The sequence below is a fragment of the Perognathus longimembris genome, chromosome 26 (assembly GCF_023159225.1).
Source record: "Perognathus longimembris pacificus isolate PPM17 chromosome 26, ASM2315922v1, whole genome shotgun sequence".
Classification (NCBI taxonomy): domain Eukaryota; kingdom Metazoa; phylum Chordata; class Mammalia; order Rodentia; family Heteromyidae; genus Perognathus; species Perognathus longimembris.
This window is the reverse complement of record NC_063186.1, coordinates 3122411-3146373: the sequence shown is the minus strand read 5'-3', so window position 1 is coordinate 3146373 and position 23963 is coordinate 3122411. Positions and strand designations below refer to the sequence as shown.

Genomic DNA, 23963 nt, shown 5'->3' with positions numbered 1-23963 from the left:
ACCTCCATCCACAAAGCGCAGGTAGGGCTTGAAAACTGGCCCTCGTTACCCCGTGTGTGTCTAGAGCATCCAATGGTGTTAGCACCGTGTACCTGTGATTTCTGGGGTTGATTCTGCATCTGCGTAGGGTCGGTTTTTCTCATGCTACCTCCAGTGCAAGGCTTTTATTTCTTCCTCTTAGGAGCAGTGGTGAATTGCTGAAGTTGACCCTTCACAAGTTGAAGAAATTTAGTTAGTAGAGTCAATAGGGCAATTTTTTCCCTAGAGTGCGAATCCACTGACATAATAAATACCAATCCCAATTACGGATATGTAAGTACTTGTAGCTTGGTATACTGGGAAGAGGAGGGGGAAGAAGAAGGAATCAAGAAGTACTTGGCAAGAGTAGGGCAAGGTCCTGCCTTTCAGCTTCAATGTCTGTGTGTCTTTGAGATGGGGAATTCAGAGGAAAAGTACCTTTGCCTTCCATATCTGGTGGCGAGAGGGATTTCTCACTGTCATCAAGACGACCCCAGCGCTTCCCCTTGACCTCTGTAAGGGCTTGGCTCTACAAGGCTATATGGGGACACACCCATCCACGTTCCATGTTTCCATGGGTTTGGGCAAAGACAGGGTGACAGGCACTGTCACGGGCACAAGGAATTGGACAAAGAATTTCTGAAGATGCCCGCGCCGTGAGTAATATCGTTACCCTTTTATAACTGTCAGGAGAAAGACAGGAAATTTAATGAAGGTTTTCAAGACTTGTGGAAGATTGCTTTATGATAGATGGGTGCCAGGCAGACGTTTTCACCGTGGCGAAGTCTATTTTTTCTGACAGTTTGTCTGCTACATTATGAGCTAGTTGGGCAAGGAAAAATTGGTTCTTTTGCACTTATAAAGCAATAAGCACAGTGAGGACCCTTTTTCCATGATGGGGCATTATAAAGTCAGGAGTGACGGGGGTGGGTTAAAGCCAGTGCCGGGTGACGACGGACCCGTCCGTGCTCTTGCAGAATGTGGGGGAGACGCTCGCCCCGCTCACAAGGAGGTTTTGCCTTTGCCTCACCGAGGATGAGAGCAACCTAGGACCTCTCGCGGCAGCTCGTGTGGTCGTTCAGAGTGGGGTATTCCCGCACGTCCTCCAGACGTCTCCTCCAAAAGACCTAGTTCACCTAAAGCCCACTCGCGGAGGGGAAATCCTACGCCATCTCCCCCCGCGTTGAACGTGAAGTGCCTTCCCCAAAGCTGCTCTCAGCCAGTCTTGGGACGTAGCTCGTGCAGTGTTGGGATGAACCGGCGATCCTTAGGAACGTGTAGAAATGTGATCTTTTAGGCAGATGTGATAAATAACATTTGGGCCATGGAAAAGCTAATGAATTACATTGGCAGGCACTGTGTGTACTGTTTTGTTTGTTTGTTTGTTTGTTTTTAAATAGAGTCAATGTTTAGAAAGTGAGAGATTCGGCATCAGTATCCAGGATTCTGGTCCATCTTGATGGGTCAGATCCCAATTAGGATGTGAGTCATGGCCGTACGTACTCACTTGTTGTTGTTTGAGACAGAGTCTCTCTGTGTAGCCAGGACCGGCCCCTCCCTGTGCTCCTCAGCCTACCTTTACAGTCACGTGACACGCCAGCCATACCCGGCCGGCTTCCCTCTTTTCAAATGTTACTGATGGTACGAAATAACATATTTGATTCTAACTTTCTAATGAGTGTATGCAGTGTGTTTCAATCACATTTGCCTCCATTCTCCTCTCTCGTCCCCTTCTGCCTCTCCTAGCAGCGCCTCCTTCCCCTCCCCGACCCCCCCCATAGTCCTCCTTTTACTTAAAAAAAAAAATCTAGATTCTACTTAAGAAAGAAAACATGTAACACACCTGGATGTCAGAGTCTGGTTTATTTGTCTTAACCATGATGATTTCTGCATTTTTCTGCAAATGACATAATTTCATTCTTCTCTTCGGCTGAATAATGATGGCCGTGGGCACACACCACAGTTTCTTTGTCCACTCATGTATTGAGGGGCACCGGGGTTGAGTCCGTAACATGGCTGTTGTGAATAGTGCTACAACAGGCATGAGCGTTCAGATGTCTCTATTGTGTGCTGACTCTGGATTCTTCCAGTACATGCCCTGGAATGGTGTAGCAAGGATCTAAATGAGAGCACCATTTTTAGCGGTTTGAAGACTCTCCATACTGATTCCCAGTGGCTGCATTGATTCACATTCCCACCAGTAGTGTATAGGGAATTCGCATACGCCCCACCCATCCTCCTTTATCTCCGGAATTTGTCTGAGGATAACCACTCTAACTTCAGTTAGACAGAATCCGGATGTTTTGTTTTGCTTGATGGCTTAAACATTTTTTAATATATTTATTGGCCATTTATACTTGTTCATCTGAACAAACACAGTATTTGCCCTTTGGATAGGATTTTTTTTGTCCTTAGTTTATTTTGAATTCTTTATATATTATAGATATTAATCCCATTCAGAAGAATCGCTGGCAGAGATTTCCTCTTTGTCTGGAGCGGGGCTGTCGCTTCCTGCTGACCATTGTTTGCTTTGCCGCGCAGAGCTTTGCAAGCTGACATTTGCTGCATTGCCATTTGTCAGCCCCTGTTAATTCCAAGGCTATTGTAAACTTATTCAGAAAGTTGTGTCTTGTGTCTCTATCCTGAAGTTTATTCCCCCCTGTTTTCCTGTGGAAGTTTCAGACTTTTGTGTCCTACGTGAAGGTGTTTGATCCATTTTGAATTGGTTTCTGTGCAGAATGAGAGATAGGTGATTTCACTTGGGTCTTCTACGTGCGCACGTCCAGTTTTCGTATCACCGTCGGTTGGTGAGGCCATCTTCTTTTCCAATGTATGCGTTTTGCAACTTGGTCAACAAACAGAGGGCCATGGCTGAGCGGGATCGGTTCCCTCTTTCGATCAAGCCCGTGCGCCTGCCTCTCTCCGACCTTGCACTCATGTATGTGTGTGTTCAGTGGTCTTTCTGGTGAGCATGACCTCTCCTTCAACGTTCCATCAGAAGCCTGACCACTCTCTCAGACATCACAGAGGCAACTAATGACTCAGGAGTTGGAAGTAAACAAGTGCCATTAAGCCATCTCAGAGTAGTGAAGCAATCGCCTTATCAGATAAAGGATATGCCTGACGATTCATTATATCCAGCCCTGATGCAGTTTCTGTTCTCCTCCATTAGTGAGCAGGAAAACCAATGCCTTCAGTTAAGCTAGAGCTACAAGCTCTGGAATGTAGAGGGGAAAAAAATAAATATATATATATTTTTCAAGGAAATCTGATATTTGACGGTTTTTGTATTTATGAAAGATTACCTGATTTACATGGTAGGGCTGAGAAACAATTTTGAATTTTCACCCTGAGATTTACCCAAGGCTTTCCTGGGTCATGAACCCGTCAAGTGCTTTTTAAACTTGAATTTGTGTTCTAACCCATAGATATGTCCACAGTTGTTCAGACAGGTTTTGAAACTAAGATTTGCTTTCATGCCAAGCCCTAAGTAGTTATTTCTAACTAAAGACAATTTCTATGCTCCACCTGTTATTTGCAGCTGCCTTTAAAAAAAAAAAAAACCAAGCTTAATGCATCAAAATATAATCTGCCGAGCTCTTAAGAGTTTAAAAAAAAAAAAAGATTCTTTTTAGAATGGCCAAAGCTATTTTTCTCAGCGTTATTTATGATCCGCTCTCAGACAGGACACAGGCACTAGCCATCCATCCATGCCGTGGGCGTTTATTTTAAAACATTTATCTTAAAAAGAAAATACTGAAGATTTATTTCAGATCCCTATCATTCTCATAAAATTGAAAAATCCATATCTACCAGCTCCGTCACTCCTCCAAGTCAACTGAAGCTTTTAGTCCTGCCTTATCAACTGCGTGTGCACCACGGGTCACTTTCCCAGCCCTTTCCCTGAGTCTTTATTTCCAATTTAGGCCATGAAGCGAGCTACAAGCACCGGGGAAGAGTATTCTCTCTGTACCATTTTTTTGCTGGGTCTTATTTCTCTTAGCTTCCCTATCCCTTTACAACATTTATTTTTTGCCAGTCCTGGGCCTTGAACTCAGGGCCTGAGCACTGTCCCTGGCTTCTTTTTGCTCAAGGCTAGCACTCTGCCACTTGAGCCACAGCGCCACTTCTGGCCATTTTCTGTATATGTGGTGCTGGGGAATTGAACCCAGGGCTTCAGGTATACGAGGCAAGCTGGCCGGCCGTGTGGGGGGGATGGTTGGTTACAGTCACCTCACTAACATCTTCTGTAAAACAATAGAACTTTCCAGGAGGTTGTATGGATGAAATTTTACAAGTGTGAGGCATAGTTTAATTCTTCAAATACGACACAAGTTTCGCCAATTTTCCTTCTCTAGCCCCTCATTTCAAGGAGGTGACACCTCACTCACCCTGAGACCGCCCTAGGTAGGGGTGGACACTGAATCGCTCTCCTTCTGTAGGTCTCTATCACGTTGCTTCTGGATCTCTGTCTCACCCAAGCAGCAAAACCGCGTTGAAACTTCCGTCTCAACCCGGAATCTGAGCTCTGTAGACCTGACCTTCTTAGTGAATCTGAAACAGACAAATCCTTGAGTAATAATGGAAATCCTCTCTACCGCATGGGAAAAAATGATAATGAAAGGAAGCTGGGCACACCGTGAACTTATTAATTTCTACATATGCCCCACTGAGGCCTGTTAGGACACTGTGGAGACTTTTAAATTTGAAGGGAATTAGATTACCTTTCACAGATAATAGAAGTGCTCATTTATCTACATTGGGCCAGTCTGGACTTGTCTTTTGTGAGGACAAGGCTACAGAGAATGATCGGGCATAATTGGCTAGCTTCTCAGGCTGGGTAAGACTCGGAACGCTGCCCTGAAAATTGTCTGGGACATGATTTGGGCTGGTTTGATTAGGTTGGTTACAGTGCTGGTTTGCAGCAGGGCTGCTCTTTCCAGTTCTGCTAAACCTCTGCCTATGGGCCTCCCTCCACAACCCAGGGGCCTTGTTCCTGCCTGCCGTCCAATAGTCTAATAGAAGGCTATTGGTAAAGACCCATCCGGGTTCCTATTAGAACAATGTCGTATGTTGACAAGGAAAAGCAGAAGTTATGAACAGTTACAGGCTTTCTAAAAATTTAATTTTCAACATTTTTTTGGTGCTAGTACTGGGGTTTGAACTCAGGGGTTAGCTTTTTCACTCAAGGCTAGAGCTGGTTAATTGGAGATAAGAGTCTCATGGACTTTCCTGCCCAGTCTGGCTTTGAACCATGATCCTCAGATCTCAGCCACCTGAATAGCTAGGATTATAGGTATCAGCCACCGGCTTCAGGTCCTACTTATGTTTTTTAGGAATATAGCATGGCATCATTAACTAAAGTCAGTTTGAATGTTGTTCTTCCTATCTACCCATAATTATGGATCATCTGGTCACTCTCCTCTCTCAGCCTCTTGCAACCACAGTCAGGTTCTCTACTTCTCTAAGACCAACCTGTTTAGGTTTCCATGGGTGAGTGAGATCATCAGTATTTGCCTTTCTGTACCTGGTAATGTAATCATATTCACGATTTTACATTTAGTCTCTGACTAGCTGTACAGTCTTAGAGAGATTTTTAAACCCCTTTAATGGAGGAGTTTAGGGGGTACAGTAATCAGAAGGCCTACTCCTGGGACAAATACATGAATTAAATAAGATGTTAATGCAGAGTGCCTAGAGCCCTCTCTGGCAGCCAGAAGATGTCCAGTAAATCATAGTTCTGATAGTCAGAGCAATGATAATAATGAGAGTCATCATTGCAATTGTAATTCTTGTTATTATCCACAAGTCACAAGTGTTTGCTTCCTTTTAGGTTGATTATAATGGTGTGATTATAATATGTGGTGATAATGATGATGATGATGATGATGATGCTAAAAACCAAGAAAACAAAGGCCTGGAGTTGTTCTAATGCTTTGTTGTAGTCACTTAAGCCATCAGGATCTGCTGCCTTGATCACTTGGTTAGGCAGTGGAAAAGGGGCAATTGGTTAAATAAAGGGTGAGAAAGTAGTTTGAAAACTGTGTGTATCTCTATAAACAACTATTCATTAGCTGGGAATACGCTTCCTTATATTCTACCTGTAATTTAACTTTGTGAAAGACTCTGTTTCTTTCAAGGTATGCTTTCAGACTATTGCAAAACATTCACCCTTTTATTGTAAACACACACACATAAACATATATACATAGTGTATTTACCACACTGCACACACAAAATGACATCCAGTCTTCAAGTTGTGATAAAGCACCTCTTCAAGTTGGCATCGTGGGTGTGTAAACTGGTGTGGACACTGAGACCTCTGTCTCCAGGTTTTGCTGCATTCTCTTTCCTCTGACAGTTGTCCAGTTTCCTCCCATTGCCCAGAGGTGATCACCATAACACCCAGAGATAGCATCGCCGCCACTCATGCCAAGTTGCCCGTCTTTAAGTTCTCTTTCCATCTTCCTGATCATGTGAAGGAGAAAGGTGCAGCCTGGGAGGTTCTTTTCTACCTCTCAACTATTTGCTAATCTCTCTTTTTGACAAAGTGGGAGGAAGCTTTATCACCGAGCCTCCTCTGTACAGTACGGCAGTTGAATCTTAATGGCTCTGTTGTATTTTTTTTTTTATTTAGGTCACTTTCTATTGGAGGCAGGTATTCCTGGGTATTCATTTTAGGCATTTTATCCTTCTTAAATTCACTTGAGTTTTAAAAATACCATCGTAAAGACAAATGTAAGTAAACAGGTACTCAGGAAGGTCATAGTCAGATGACAGGCGTCTGTGAGCGAGCAGCCTGTGTGGCGTGGTGTAGGACAGCCACCCCAGGAGCGAGGTCCCGTAGTGCCCTCGGGACCACAGGCCCGGGACGGACCGGCCGTCTTCAGTCGGGTCCTGGCGCCAGCAGAGCCCCTCACTGCCCCAGCCTCACGGTCGGTCGATGCACCTCCGCGTCAGAGCGGGTTTGTGTGAGGCCCTTCACGAGCACCAGCCAGCAGGGGCGCCACGCGGCTGCTTCCCTCCCTGGGCAGTCACTGGCCACCGCTGGAGGTGAAGCCTTAGCTTCCCTTGTAGAGAAACATTGCCAGACCTGTCTGACATCCACCATCAAGGCTGCTGCTTCAGGCATCCTGGTGCTGGGATCTAGAAAATGTCAGGAAAAAAAAAGAAAACGTGAGCTAATGTCTGTTCATCCAAGGACATGTGAAAATCCCTAAAACAAAAACAAAAACAAGCGATAAGAATAAAGTAAAATCCACCCCCATTTCTCCCAAATCCCTGATCAGCTTGTTTCCATTCATATGTAGGTATTAGGAGGCATAGTACTTGCGATTCTGAGTCTTTTCAATGTCCATAGGCATTTTCTAAACTGACAAAAAGTTACTAAAAATATACATATACCAGAATAGCCATGCATCACCATTCCCCTATTTGGAGATGCTTAGGTTGTTTTCAGTAGCTTTCCATTTAGAAAATGAATTCTTCCATGGTCAATTATGTGACCAATTTTTTTTTAATTTTGTTATTAAGCACTTGTACAAAGAGGCTCCAGAAGTCAGGATCTAAGTACAGTGCATCGTGATCAATGTCAGCCCTTCCATCATTTCCCTCTCCCCCCAACCCCCCAACGGCCTCCCAGCCCTACTCTCAAGTTATATTAAACAAGCATAGTAGTCAGGCTTTATTTTGCCACTTACTAAATAGATAGTAAATAAAAACAGCCATGTCGTTGTTTTCCAGTGATAGAGTGACAGTACGTCCTCAGATGTTTTCCTGGTGTGACGTGTAATTGTCCCTTTTCATGGTAGCTGCGTGAATTCAAATTAGACAGGGAGGACAGGCACTCAAATCCCCACTCCTCTCGGAGCCCGCAGGGGTGTGCTCAGTCAGACTCCCTCTCGGTGACAAAGCCGCCCTCACTCTCAGACCTGGCTCCCATCTAAGGATTGCCAGTTGCAGGAACGAGCAACTTCAGCATTCCAAGAGCGAAATGGAAACTGCTTTAAAGCTGAAAATGGCTGAGTCCGAGGGGACAGCAGGTACTAGGAACAGTCACTGAGCAAGAAGGCCTGGTCAGGGTGTTCTGTGGAGAAAGTGAGACCAGTAGATCCAACTGCAGCCTTCCAGAAGAAGCAGGGGCTTTGCAACGGCCACACCTGCGGGGCTGATTCCATAGATGCTGGATGGCACGCCAGGGAGCATCCATCACTGAGAAATTAAAGTACTCACTTGGCTCTACTCCTTCCTTCTCTCTCTTTCTCCTGCCAGGTTGGCCGCATTCAGCCTTGACCGTGATTGATGAGTGGTTAGGTGGGGGTGAGTCTGGGGGCCTTCTCGGGACCCTGTCCACGAGAGACACCACATTTACTCCAGCCGTTCACCCTCATGATTCTTTCTTTTTTTTTTTTTTTTTTGGCCAGTCCTGGGCCTTGGACTCAGGGCCTGAGCACTGTCCCTGGCTTCTTCCCGCTCAAGGCTAGCACTCTGCCACTTGAGCCACAGCGCCGCTTCTGGCCGTTTTCTGTGTATGTGGTGCTGGGGAATCGAACCTAGGGCCTCGTGTATCCGAGGCAGGCACTCTTGCCACTAGGCTATATCCCCAGCCCCCACCCTCATGATTTTTACTACCTTTCCTTCTCTGCCGGTGGCCAACAGCTCTGGGGGCTTCTGCTCCACCAGGATGGTCTAGAGACATCCATCTCGTCGTTGAGCCCTGCGATTGAGAGCGCAAAGCCCTTGCTTTGCTGAGAAGAGAAAACAAGAGTACCGATGATGACAAGGCACATTTCTTCTGGCATGGTGGCTCTCGGTGCCTCCCGAGGGTGCAGAGGTGACAGCATGAAGCGGCCCACATTCTTTGCATGTTTGGGGTCTTTGTCCTGAGTCTTTTATCTAGCAAATCCTTCCAAATCTTTCCTCTCATGAAATTATCCTCCGTCATTTCCCATCAATAATTTGCTCCCAGAGCCCCTGACGCTGCCAGTCTGCGTAGCCTCTGTCACTTGGCGAGTGTGTGTGTGTGTGTGTGTGTTTGTGTGTTTCTGTTTCGCATTCTCTCAGGCATGTGTCTTTACTGTGTGGCAACTCTACCTTGGTGAGTTTTGGGTAGCCTGGAAAATCCCACTCTTCCCTTCTCCGTGACATACCTCTCCTCTACTGTGTTAGACCTGTGCAGAGTGAGCAGGGGCAGACTCAAGGATAGGAAGGGTAAAGAGCAAAGCCGACGGCACTTCCCCCAAGGGGCTGCCTAGGGGAGGAGCTCAGAGCCAGAGGACAGGGGAAGGAGAACCAGAGCAGGCAGGAGTCAGCCCAGGAAGAAGGTGATGGCGAAAGTCCCAGGCAAACACCGACAGCCGGGCGAGGCTCCGTGATCCTGACTGCTGATAGGATGTGACAGAAGGAACTGGCAGGCACTTCCATACCGATTCCCTAGTCACCCTGACCCAGAGTTCTGAAATGCTCACGATGAAACAATGCCCCAGGCCAAATCATGTTTACAGGATCACCAGTGGCTATCTACAGGGCTGCTCTCCATCAGTAAAGTTAAAGAAAGAGGGGCACTCTCCTGGTTTGCCTGGGACCAAAGATGGCTTTTCCTGGGCTATATGGCGTTCTGTGCTACATCTCGGAAGGTCCTGGTAGACCAGACTGAACGGGTGAGCCTTCACAGAAGAGATGCAAAGCCCCGGGGTAAGAAAGGCTTGAGCACTGGTGCTGGAAAATCACGTCGGAGAAGCCTTTGAACATGGAGAGTTCCAGTTTTCTGGGACCCTGAGTTAAGTGATATCCCTGGATTCAAACAAGATGAAAATAAGCAACAAAGTGAGAAATAGCCACAAGACTGCTGCCAGCCCTGCACCACTGCACCGTCCACGCAGGTGCCCCTTCTCGCAGAGGGACCCTGCCCTACTCCACAACCTTCCATTTGGCGAAGTGCAGGAGCAGGCCGACTTCAGCTCCCACCCATCCCCCCAGCCCTGCCTCCTGGCCTCAAAAGCAGACTCACCAGAGCAGCAAGGAAAATTAGCAGCCCGTTAGTGTTCTTCCCTTCCAGACTCTCTCTCAATCACCGTGCCGTTTAGTCTTTGCCACAGTCCTCCGAAAATAGGCACTGTTACTATTTCTATCTTACAGAAGGAGAGACTGAGGTTAAACCAGATTATGAGGTTTGCCCAGAAACACAGTAGTAAAGAAGTATCACTAACCCAGATGTGCCACTTAAGTACTATTCTGCAACAGCCATACCCAAACTTCGGGGCGTATCTGTCCTTTTGGAACAGGTCAGACCCCAGCCATGCGGTCCCTCTGGTCAGCCTGCACGCTGATTGAGCAGCTCTGCTTACCTGAGTCAGGCTCGGGGGCCCCTCACTGGGTGACGCCGTTCTCTTGCAGGCATTCTTCTAGCAAGCTAACCTGAGCACGTCTAGTCAGGATTGTGGAGAAGCAGAAAGTTCAAGGATGTACACAATCCATTTCTCAAGCAGCTTGGACAAATTGGTACTAGCTTGCTAACCTGTGGCCACCCCGAGAGTCCGGGTGCAGCGGGTCTGTGAAGGGCGTGGAGGAGATGGCATTGGAATCACCAAGATGATACTTCATCGCAGCCTAAGCAACAATCGTGCGCATCCCTTCCTCATGCAAAACGTGCTCATGGCCCACCCAGGTCATACCAATCGTGGCACCTAGCTTGAAGCCCAAGGCCTTCCTAAGCCCTATCAAGACTGGACCAGAGACTTAATAAAGTGTTAGCTTCCCACCCATTACTGCCAGGGGGAGGAACGTCTCAATAAAGACTCATCTCCAGCGGGAAGATGGGAGGTACAGCAGCTATTCGCAATCCTGATTTCCTGCTAGGAGGGAAAAAAATGTGGTCCTCTCCTTCTGAGGGTGATTCTGCTCCTCCGCGGGGCTCCCCATCCCTTCCTACCTTATTCCCGGTTAGCCAGTCCTCTCTCGCCATCCCTTGGCTCTGCTCTACCTCAGGTCTGGTGGGCTCACCTTGGGTTGCCATGGTTCTCCCACAGTCCGGATACTGGAACTTCATCTCTGGGGGAAGCTGTTTGTTTCACTTGTCTCCATGTCAATGCTAGAATCTCTGTAGACTCACTGAAAGGCAGTGGGGCAAATCCTTGAACACCAGAGTCAGGTTTCTCATACGATAAGTCGGAAAAATCCAATGTTGTTTTTTTTTTTTTTGTTCTGTTAAACAATCTAGAGGATAAAGGCACCTCTCAAACCGGAATATCAAGGACTCTAGGCTGTAACCTATTGACAAATATGGCACAAATATGTCGATGACATTAAAAAAAATCATTTACTTCTCCTATTGGCCAGATTCCAAGTCATCGTGACCCAGCTCCTCTGCCCAACTGTGATTGGATCTGGGGTGGACACCTGATTTTTAGTAGCCAAAAAATAGTAAGAACCTATGACGTACCTGGATTGAAAAGATTAAAGAGGATGATTGTCTTCCTGTGTGAACACTGAGTAGAAAAGCAACTGGGTGACAGACGAGGCCTCTGTGGACACTGGGTCAGAAGGGGTGTGTGTGTGTGTGTGGTCAGAGCCTGCGTGAACCCTGGAGGTCAAGCTTGCCTTTTCTCCCTTTTGGCCCTGCTACCAAGATGGGCAAGGCTCCTGGGGAATTCCCAAGTGAGAGCACGCCTCTTCCTGGCCCTTGGGTACCGGGTTTAAGGTATTGTCACAAAAAAGACACATTTTAGGACACATTAAAGGAGAGACTGAGAATATTTGTTAGCAAAACAGAAGGAAAGAACATACCCCACGTTGGTGCCAACAACCCTGAAAAAGGAGTATAGGGGACTGCCCTAACATTACACGAAGAAGAGGGCCACTGCTCTCCTTGTTCCGGCGTATTTGATCATTCTTGTTGACATTATCAGTGGGTCCGGAGGTCACAACTCTGGTCAGCTCACCCAGTTCGGGTCCTCGTGGCATAGATGTCTGTTTCTTTTGCACATCCCATCAGACAAAGGTTGGGGCTCACCAGATGTTCCTTTAAAGACACATTTCCTTCTTGAAGATAACAGCAATTTTGTGATCAGAGGAAATCAGTCTAAGAAATGTTTTGTTCTCAGGATATGTGTCTTGCATGAAGATACCCTTGTTCTGCGCTCACACTGTAATAATCATTTGAGTGAGAGGGTAAGGTCAGAGAGAGAGAGAGAGAGATGTTTTGGTAATTATATATTGCAGCAGGGAGCGGGTGGGAAGCTCCAGGAAAGTAGAGCTCATGCGCGTTCAGCCGGGCCCCCCATTCATATGTCACCTTGGAATTCCTGGCTCCGGTTCCTCTTTCCTCATGTCCCTTTGTTTATCCTGTCCTAGCCCCAACAGCAGGGAGGTCAAGTCACTTCCCTGAAGCCCACCTTCATCTGCTGCTTTAGTATCTCTGTCTCTGTTCCTGGAAACTAAAGTGGGAGGGGGAGGAAAAGCACCGATTCGCATCCCTGTGCAGCCATGGCTCTGGGTGGGGGGGGTACCTGGGGCATCATCTACAGCAAAAGACGGGGCCCAATAAAGCTCAGAGAAGACTGAGCTGGGAATCTAAGAACACTGGGGAAATCCTCTTAAAACGCTGTAACTGGTGATCATCCCCACAAAATCGATGATGATTGAAAACCGGCTTCGACTGCCAGTAATTGAACCATTTAATAGCCAAGATTAGACAAGTTCATACCGATTCGCATCCCTTCTCCAGAATCCATTCTGTGGTTTGTACCGGGGTGGCCATGTTGAATAGGCCGGGAACCGGAGGCCGCCACAGATATGAATAGTGAACATGAGTTTGTAAGGTCAGTGGTTTTGCTTTCATAGGAGTGTGTGGCCTGTGAATGAAAGACCTAAATGTCTTAGACCCATCTGAGATGCCTCATCAAAGGACAAGAGTACATACGAGCGGGCATTTACGGTTTGTTCTGTTTGGCAGAACGCTTGGGGTGAGATCGCCGAATACCTTGGCGTGAGTTCAGGGCTTGATTTTATTATCTTGTAGCTGCCTGTAATCACAGACGTGGCATCAAAGGCCAGCTGTCCCTCATGAACCTTGACAGTCTATATAAACTAATTACTTTTTTTAAGAGCCATCCTTTCCGAGGTTTGAAAAGAGGGCCCGATAAGCCAAGTTTAATATGAACTACAAACTTTGTAAAATTTTGTTATTATTTATCTAAGTTCCAGCTGAGGGCCGCGGTACATGGCATCCCTTGAAATGCCTGGCTTGGCACATGCATCCACGAACTTCATTAAAGTACAGCATTCTACGTTTTTAAAATGGAAACGTAGCCAAGGCTCTTTCTGCACAGTGATGGCCTAAGGAAGAGCGAGGAAGAATAAGAAAGACTTCTGGGAAGAGCAGGCACAGAGCCAGAGCCCATCTCCTGGCCCCCAGAAGAGGCTGTCGGTCTCTCAATCCACCGCACAGAGGCCACTCCCTAGCCCTCTCCTGTGTCTGCCGCCTCCTTGAAGTTGCCAGTATGGCGAGCCACCAGGGTGAGCCCGGTGCAGCCTGCCCCTCGGGGGCCTCCTGGGGCCGTGCCTCCTGGCCACTGCCCCCCACTCCCCGTGGACCTGCTGTGGAGCCCTCTCTCCCGTTCTGCTCACACTGTCCGGGCCACACCACCCTCAGAGGCAGCATGTGCTCGCCTCGCGGAGCCAAGCTTGCTAAAAGGGACTGGAGGGAACAGGTACCGCTCGCCGTTTCCAGAGAAGAAACACAGGGGTGGATCCTAGAAATCTCTTCAGACTCTCTCTCTCTCATCAGGCCTTCTGCCCCTCTGGAATTGCAACCAGCCACACACACAGAGCAGGGGGGCACTTGAACCATTCTCATCGGAAGTCCACGGTAGAAAACCCTAGAATCGAAGCTTCTGTAACGCACTGTGATCGCAACCGCATGTTCGTGTGTTTTTTAAAATTATTTTTTAAACAACTTCTCCTCTAACACCCAGACCCTTTCGTTTGCAAAACCTTGAAACCTTCAGAGGTATTTGGCAGTTTCACATTTTTTTTTGTTATGAATTTCAGCAGTGAATGGAGTTGACTTACTCAGCTAGGCAGAGGGTGATAAATACTAATTGAATTTTACTTTCCAAAACCCTGCAGCCGGAGATAAGGAAGCTTAAAGACATGACAGAAGCAAACAAATAGCAGCGCACAGTTTGTTTTCCTGCACCGGCAAATACAACCTTGACTGGCTTGCAAGCACTACTGTTCTTCCCCAAATGTGAGGGGGCTACAGTCTCGGCCTACCACTGCCCAGGGAGCGGCCCCGCCAACCGATGGCTCAGTAGCATTTACAGTAGATTGCAAGGTGGGAAAGGAGCTTGCCGGATACGGAAAGACCAGACTTTGGCATCCGGCTGTTACATCTTATTTTTTAAAAAATACCCAAAGTAATAGCTAGGCCCAGACTTCTGTCCAGCCGGCACTATACCGGGGGGACTTACATACATACTTGGATCCTCTTGAACTTGTGAAGGCGCCTTAAAGATAAAGGCAACTCAGCTAAGAAAGATGAAGTGACTTGCTGAAATTACATCGCCAGGTAAATGGCACAGCCAGAATCCCCATAGATTGCCATCATTCATTGTTCAAATTACTTGTCCTCGACGGGAAGTGATTTTTTTTTTTTTTTTTGCCCTTCAGAAGATATTCATCAATGTCCAGAGACATTTTCTTGGTTGTCTTAATTGAGGGCAAGGGGCTATAGGTGTAATGAACTAAGCTGGAAGATGCTGATCAATGACCTATAATATACAAAATAGGCCCCACCCCTAAACATTAACCTGGTCCCAAATGTCCCAGCATTGAGATGGAGAAACCCCTGGTCTAAAAGGAAGAGGGACTCAGTTCTGATCTCTATTACACATCTTACCCAGTAATACCTTTGAACAGACAATCAGTTGCCCTTCTTGAAGGCTTGGTTTTCTCATGTATTAAATGTTAGACTGACTGGACACTCTCTATGACACTTGTAGCTTTAATACCTAATGGATCCTAGGAAACCTTAGAATGTTCACTTGTGGCTCTTGAAAATGTCTTGAAAGCCCTTATAAAATGTGTTGATGATTCGTTCAAGTTGAAAGCAATGGGATGCCTTTGGGAGTCATCAGAGAGAAAGAGAGGGAGAGATATATACATAAGTACATACGTACGTACGTACATACATACATATATCCTGGATGGATGGATGGATGGACGAATAGATAAATAGACATTTCATTCTGAAATAGAAAACGTGTCATTGCATCATAGTGTGCCTTGGATTTACTTGTTAGTATTGCTTGATTTTGACTTCATAGTAACACCTAAGTTTCCCATTTGGGAATCAGTGTCTGTCTCTGTAGGCTAGCACCTCTACCACTTTGAGCCACAGCTTTACTTCCAGGTTTTTGAGTGGTTAACTGGAGTTAAGAATCCCATGGGGACTTTTCCGCCCAGGCTATCTTCCAACCACGATTCTCAGCTCTCAGCCTCCTGAGTAGCTAGGATGACAGGCGCGAGCCAGCAGCGTCTGGCTCTTCTAGGGTTTTTAAATTGTCCAGACCAGATCTTGCTAATATGTTGGTGAAGGTCAGTGGAAGCTCAGTAAGAATTGGTTTGGATTTTAGGAAAGGGGGGTGGGGTGGGAAGCAAATGGGTAGATTAAATCCCTCATGGCTTCATCAGTTCCTAGGGCAGGATACAAGTGTGACTGTATCTAGTTCCTCTTGGTGGTCCTGGCCATCTCGTGGTTATCTCTGACACTTCAGTGGTGGGCTGGGGGTTCCAGAGACGCTGTGTGTTGGGGCTGAATGAGCATTTAGCCAGTTCTTCTCTTTGCTATCTTCAGGAAGTAGCTAGGATTTCATGCACCTTGTTGACCACAAAGGACCGGGCACAGTTTAACTCTCACAGCTCCATTTAAGCTATGCTGAGGTGTTGCCAAGACCCTACGTTGCCCTGCGTGGGGAATTCTAAGAAGGCAGTAACCCCGATTCGTTTTATTTCAGTAGCCCTGGCACCCGACCCCAGGGTATGCCTGGGAAGAGATGAATCCACGGGCACCACCAAGGGCCCTGTGCTGCAAGGACAGCAAGAGGTGGAAGGGCTTTACCTGGGGCTTCACCAATGCCAGGGAACCCAAGGAAGAGGCACACAGAAGAAAAAGGGAGATGTCGGGACTGTGAGACAAAGTCAGAGTGCCTTGTCCTGGTCAGAATGATCAGCCTTTTTTGTGGCTTGGGCTTGGACTCAGGGCCTGAACACTGTCCCTGGCTTCTTTTTGCTCAAGGCTAGCACTCTACCACTGAGCCACAGCGCCATTTCTGGCTGTTTTCTATGTATGTGGTGCTGGGGAATCGAACCCAGGGCTTCATGTATACGAGGCAAGCACTCTACCACTAGGCCATATTCCCAGCCCCTGGTCAGCCTTTTGATGTCTGAACACCCACACACGTTTTTCTCTGGCTTAAAGCAATACCTATTCATTTCCACAGAGCTTCTGCGTGTCTGGAGACTTCATACAGAAGGGCTGAGCTTCCTGTTGAGGGTCTCACAGTCTAGAACCCAGGATCTGCTCAGTCGCTTTCTCACTGAGAGCTCGAGGACTTCTCTAGGGACACCCCCCCACACACACACCTTTTAGCAAATTCAGTCCCTTGTCACGAGGATGACGTCTTGGCTCCTGAAAATCAGAGTTAGTGTTCTTGTCACCTACCACCCAGCCTCACACCATCTCCTCTGTTCACGTCTGCTGGATAGTTGTGCTCATGCAGCATGCATGACGTAAAAGCATCTGAAAGTGTTAATGAGAATCCTATCTGCTGATGACAGCCTGGGTGCTCCTGACTCCTAGAACCACCCTGCCCTCCCTCCTTCCCTTCCTCCCCCCCCCGCCCCCCACAGATGCCTCTTTGTCCCCAAGATTGTCCTCAAAGCTATCAGGGACACGCTAGAGATCTCTCCTTCCATTCCCCTCCCCCACCTTCCCTGCACTTCACTGTGCCTAGCCACTTCTCAGGGACTAAGTCTAAGGGCCTGCGGTAAGGACTGGAGATGTAGCCAGCTCACCTTGGTGAATCTGTTGATCCTCAAAGTTTGAGAACCACTGGTGTGAAAAGAAAAAGGGGAAAAAATGAATAGGAGCACCTGGCCACCAGGTGAACTCCATAGCGTTTGCTTCCAGCAATCACGTAATTAGATTTTAATGACATTTAATCCAAGTCAGACAGTGAGTGTTTGAAATTGCAAAGGTCTTTTAAATTTAGTGGCACTGAACCCAAACAGTGCACACAAATAGAGTTCAGGTTCTAGCTGGTGGGTGTTATTTATGCTAGGATGGGAGCAGCTGCCGGCTCTTTTTTCCAGGTACTTCCTAGGAGGTGGTTTAATCAGGCCACAAAGGCCGTTGGGCTCAGAGGTGTCCTTGTGAACGCCAGGGTTCCTTTGATCCTTTCCCGCAGCCTTGGTTGTGGTATGACGCAGTGGTTTGTAGGCATTTTAGAATTACAGTCCCTTTGAAATCTAGTGAAAGATACAGAATTCAGTGCCCTGGAAAAAAATGCTTAGAACTTTTTATATAGGTTGCAGGGTAGTTTATGGAGCCCCTAAACCATCCCAAGAACTTCATCATTAGCGTGTAGATAATGGTTTCAAAATATAGCAGGAAGAGAAGGAGCCTGTGTTTAAAAACAGCACACCTGCCAATTGCTGCCCGGCCATCCACCATCGCCAAGTTCATTTCCAAATCTGCGAAATGGCAGTGTGAATACCAAGTTTTTTATGTCTAACATGATAGCTGCAGAAAAACAAGACAAATCATGCATGTAGAAGCATCTGCAAGTGCTAACAAGGCTATTTGAATGTACAGAATTCTGTTATCCCTGTCCTATGGGTTAGCTATTTTTTTCCTAGTTGTAAGACATCAGAGCTTTTCCTCAGTCTCATTAAGACTCCGTGTAGACATAATCATACATCTACAAAACATGAAAGAACATCCCCCCGTGATCCAGTTGAATTTACCAAATACTATTGAGTCCCTCACTGATCTTTTACTTTAGGGTGCCTCTTCTCCCAACTCCTTCTGTTAAGGATCTCCCCTTTCTTCAGGTCTTGGCTCAAGTATCACCTTCCAAGCTTCCCTTGTACCCATCCCATCTGAGGTGATGCACCATTGAATGTGTAACCTCAGGAAAGATCACGTGACCGCGGAAGCCCTTGTTGGCTGGATGTCTTCCTCTCCTACCCATGAGCACCCTGAAGTTAGGGAGAGTGACCTCCTTTTCTCTAGGTTCCCACTCCTTGCACAGAATGAATCTGCCTATTAGGGAAAGCAAAATCAATGATCATGAAAGCTCAGGAGGTTTTCCCAGGTAGGATGTGGGGGTGAGAACCAAAAATCACTGTGGAGTTTGAAGGCTGGTATCATCTTAGTGGTTAGCAACACCAGTGCTTCAGCGTGAAATGGCTTTCAGAGGAATGATTGTGTTCTTCATTCAGAGAGAGGGAGAAAGAGAGAGAGGAGAGAGAGGGAGGGAAAGCAGGGACCAGAGAGACAGAGAAGACAGATAGCAAAGCAGCAATGGCCGGAAGCCAGTCTGCTTAACACCCATACCTCATGTTGTGGGGTGAGGGAGGGGAGGGGAGGGGGAGGAACCGGAGCCATTGAGAGGAAAGAGTGATGTGGCATAAATTCAGAGGATGCTCTCGGCCAGTTCTGAGGGGGGGGGGTGGGGGGGCGGGGGAGCCTGGGAGAGGTTTGAGTGGCATGATTGGAATAAAAGCTTCAAAAAAAATCAAAGCAGTACATCTTGGTTGTTGTGAGAGTAACTGTGAATCCTCTATGGCTTTGATGGTACGAAACTTTAACGACTTGTTCTAAAATATTTATTGTGCTTTCTACTGTACCTACTTTGTACTAAACTCCGGTCTAGAAACTTGGGATGGGGACAAGGGTAGCATCCGAGTGGCTGTTGGGAGGTTGCTATGACAAGCTAGCTGGGTGGCATCCATGAGTGGGGGAGGAAGAGAGGATCGTTGGTGGGTTATGTTCTGCAGGTGTAACCAGCAGGGTCTCTTGACGTGTTATATCTGAGTGGAAGGAGGGTGAGAGTCTAAAACGGCTCCATAGTTTGGGACCTAAATGACCAGAAGGCTGGAGGTGCCCTTGCTGGAGGCAGAGGAAGGCCGTGGGTGGAGTGGATTTAGGAAGGACAGGAGGGAGGCCTTCACTTGATTACATCTCATGTCATCCAGAGGGGACGCTGGACACCTCAGCCTGGGGTGTAAAGGAAGGTCCGAATAGGAAAATAAATTTGGAGTTGTTGATATACAGCTAGTCTTTCAAGCCGTGGGAAGACAGAGCAAGCAAAGAAGTCTGAGACGAGATAGCCAGTGCATTCAGAGGAAGCCAAGAGGGTCAAGTGCCGGGAAACCAAGTGATGAAGGTGTGCACGGAACACGGGAGGTGAGTGAGGAGCTCAGCATGGCAGGCCGTCTTTATCCTGGGCGCGTAACTGGAGTACGACACTCATTGTCTCCCTTGAAGGTACAGTCATGTGACTGAGTTCTGGACAGTACAGTATGGCTGCTGGAAGTGAAATGTCCAAGACCCCATCCTGGCCAGTAAAAGCTTTGTGTCTCTAGATCAGTGGAGGATCCCGTGACCTTAGGTAGATCTGACCCCTGAGTGGCTGCGAGGAGCAGAAATAGTGAGAAATAAAGGGTTATTATTTAAGCCCGTGGAGTTTTGTTGGTATAGTGACTAGTAGGCCCCAACCAGTGCTGTTGATGAAGGTTGAGAAAGGTCGATTGGATGGAACTCCTTGGTAACCTTGAAAAGCAGACTCAGGGAACCAGCAATGTTTGGCACTGATAAAGCAGAAAACAGGAACCTACTACAAGAACAAAGAGATGGGATGCTGGAGGATGGGGCAAGAGAGATCAAGAGAAGGTGGGTTCAGTTGTTTGTGTGTTCACGTTTTATTTTTAAATATGGGAGAAACCAGTGCACTGTGCTCCTTGCTGGTGGGAAATGTGAGCTTCCTTCCCGAGACCATCGCGTAGCAGTTTGGCACCTGGCCCATACCTCTGCAGCTCACCTGGGATAGTTATTTGTTTCCGCCTCAATGGCAAATGATATCATTTTGAAAGGCCTCCTGGCGCCTGATTGATTTGTTAGGGAGCCTGACAGCCTTAATGGACTTTTCTGACAAGACAATGGCTTCTCCTGGCAGTGCTTGTCTTGGAGAGATTCCAAGGTGGTAATGAATGGTGTTACGCAGGACGGAGGAGGAAGAGAAGGGGACCACGGAGATTTCACTTCATGTGGGTCCTGATATGTAGGGAAGAAATGAACCCTGGATTTGGTCTTGTCGGCAGTTATTCTAGGAGGGGACAAAGATGCGGGACAAGCATCTCAAGAAGGAGGAAGCAGCTAGGACAGTTACATATATACTTAGAGTTCACATCTCTGGAACTCACCATCTTCCCAAGTGGCACAGTTAGGAAAGCTCAACTCTCCATTTCTGCTTCCCTGTTCCCTATGATCTGAAGTCACTTAGCCTTCCAAGTGCTCTAAATTCCCCTTTGGAGTATGGAAATAATGGACGCGGACTGTGGCCTGTAGAAGGGGCTTGTAGAGCATGGTCACTTGGACTGTCCTGGATGGCTGACAGGTTCCGTTGGACTGGCTGCTCAGCTGCCACTTCATATGTGCCGAGGTGCCACTGGAGGTGCAGAAGCCAGCCCTGTTTGGAAGGCAACACGCCACCTCAGAGCTGGGCGGTTCTCCTGTCCTCTAGGCAGAGGCCGGAAGACAGGAAGGGAGGGCTACTACCACCCTTAGGAACTCTTGCTCTCCAGTCCATGCAACTAGCCCTGCGCGCACATCCCCGTCCAAACCCCGGGTCCCAGTTCACCTAGGACTGCCTCCTCCCACCCCAGGGACACAGAAAGGAGTGTGCACTGCTCACCAGGGAGGCTGGGTGCCTCGTGCTCTAAATCTGAAAACCAACACACTGAAATGCACAGGAAGAAGGGGGTTTCTGATGGATATCACCTTGAATCCACTCTGATTAATACAGAATTAAAAAGAAACCATTCACTAACGTCAAAAGCGTTCACTTTCATTAGCAACAAACTGCTGCCTGTGGAAATACTGCCGCTAAGTTGCCGAGCTGTAAACAACTCCAAGTTAGTCCGTTCACGGGAGCAAGAGGGCGTATTATCTGATAGCAGAGTCGGGGGAGTTCACGGAGCTAAGGATGGAGCCCAGCCCGGAACCAGCTTCGAGTCTCTGAGGTGCAGACCTCTCTCAGCAGGAGGCAGGACAGGGCTCTAGCAGATGGAGCTAGTCCTGTAGGGCCTCCGGGTTTGGTGTTTCCATCCCCCCCACCCCCCCAGCCTGGAGAGCGGAGGCCAAGGCAGCAATTAAACAAGAGTGGCAGGGCAAAGATCTGGCGGCGTGGCCCCGAAGGAGCCGCTGAAGGAGCCGTAGCCCCTGCCTGCAGGAAATGAGCTCGAGGCGCTCCAGGAGTGCCTTGGCCTCCTTGATACCTGTCTGCTCTTGTCAAACGTGAGGACACCTGACACGTGCGAACCACACAGGGGTTGCCTCCTCTCCTCCGTACTTGAATCAGCTCCCCAAGCCAACTCTTCAGGGCTTCCTCTTTTAAATAATGAAGTATCTGATAAATGTGCAGCCAAGTGGGTTCTGAGCAGCCGAAGAGAGACGCTGAGACTGGGTTTAAACATCTCCCAGCGAGTCTTCGTTCCCAGGCCAGGCCTCTCTGGGGAGACACTTGTACCTGCGCTGCTGGGATGTGCGCCATCCTCTGGTTTTGCGCCGGAGGAGTGCTGTCCATGGTCCTTAGGCACAGAGACGGAAGGCTCAGGAGCCAGTGGGACCTGGACCCCCTCGAGTCTCGGCAAGCAGATAGAGCTGCACCACCTGCTCTGATCCCTCACAAGAGATCAGAGCCTGCCTGGCAGGTTTGTCAGTTAAGATGAGTTCCCTCCTTCCCTTCTGCTTACCCAGGAGACCCTGTGCCAAGGGGAGGTCGGGAATTTCCCAGCTTCCTTTGCTCCTCGGGCACCCCTCCCCCTCCCGTTCCCAGCTTCCGCAGAGCCCATTGTGCAGTACACAGTAAGCTCACAAAACAGCAACAGGACAAGAGCTTGGGCCTTCCACCCAGGAGTCCCCCTTCTTTGCCTCAGGCAGCAAGCTTGTACACAAGATGGCATCTTCTCTAATCTCCTGATGGCCTTCGTGAGAGCCCCTTGCTAAACACCAACCCTGTAGTTTGCAAGAGAAGGTAGCAGTGTAAGTGATTCCCCTTCCCCAAACGAGCTTAAAGCCAGACATCGTAGAAAACCTTCTCTGACCTTTAACTTAGACTACACTTGACTCATCCGTTTTTGTCTCTTAGTAGCTCTTCATAGAGGTAATAAGAGTAATAATGCCTTCCTTGGGAAGCCGTTTTAAAACGGAAATAGGATAACATTTGCGAATGTGATGCATGAATTCAAATGTTCAAAATATCTGTGTTTGGATTAAAGTGGGTTGGCTCTTTTTTCTTTTTTTTAAATCATGTCCAGCAAAGACAAAATAGAATATTCTGTGCTCTAGGCATGGTAAAAAAAAAAAAATTACTTCTCAATACAGCTTGATAGACTAGTTGGACTGTTGCATGGGGTAAATTCGGGGACTTGAAATTCTGGGTCAGTTGTACACATTATTAGTGCTTTGTGGCAACCCACTGCTGGATTGGCTCCCCGAAAAGAAACTGGAGCTGGAGTTTGGAGAGACTAACTGGTGGAAAGGAGGTGGACTCTGTTCAGGAGGTAGCAGAGGAAGAGAGCCTTCTAGCAGTTCAGCTTTGAAATGGTTTGAACTTTATGTTCTTGGTACAGTATTCACTCATTGGCTTCAACAAGCATAAATCTCAAGGGCCTCCCTGAACAAGATCAGGACTGCAAATCAGAAGCCATTTGGGCGTTCATGGACTCATTCTCTTACCCATATCTGTTAAGCTCCAGCCATGCACTAAAAGGTTAGGATATAGTGGTGAGTCAGACACGAGCTTTCCTGAGCAGGTTGCTCCTCATCACACACCTGTCGAGTCTCTCTCACCTGTCTGTCGTGAGCCTCGCCTGCGTCCCTGCATCTGTGTAATGACCCTGGGAGGTGGCCACCATCATTCCCATCCCGCACGTGAGCAGCGGAGGCACAGGGAACTTGCTGTTGGTGATGGAGGAGGACCCTGAAGCCTAAATCCCCGCCGCCCCCTGGCTCCGCTCCCCAGGAAGGATTGGAATGTTTGTGGGGATGTGACTCCTGACTCTCTCAACTTGGTAGAAGAGGCAGTGACTGGAGCAGGCCGCACTTCTGGCTGCTAAGACAACATCTGAGCAGAATGCACATTTTTAGGCCGGTGTTTGGTAATAGTGAGGCGGCAGCTAGAGTGCAGGACTCCCTGCAGAGAAGGCATTCTCACCAGGTACAGATTCCTGAAATCTGAGAGTAGTTTCCATGCTTGCCTGAGCTGAAGTCGCAGAAGTTCAAGCTGGATCTGTTTTGGCTGGCTGTGTTGTTGTGGAGAAGCCAGACTGTGCCCTCACCAGCCTCCATAGCATCCTGAGGGGGAAAAATGGCTCTCTCATGATGTTTCATTGTGACGTGATCCTGATGTCCCCCTCTCTGGCTATCCAGCGGGCCTGAGGTGGAAGGCCTTCTTACAACTGTTGGGGTTCGGGCGGGGTTAGGTGGTGACAAGCACCTAAATGACCACGAAACTGTGGCTAACTTCACATCTCCGAAGCTTCAGGTCTCCTTCTCCCAAGTGGCTCATCAGCCGAACTCCGAGAACCTGCTCACTGCATTAACATGAGCATGACTTCATGGAAGGTCTTGAACAGAGTTGGAATTAGTTGAGTGGAGG

General features: G+C 47.9%; 1 protein-coding gene across 1 annotated transcript in view; it reads left to right on the top strand.

Moving 5' to 3' along the window:
- Window positions 1-23963, top strand: part of Clstn2 (calsyntenin 2) — a 309384-nt gene that overhangs the window by 142304 nt on the left and 143117 nt on the right.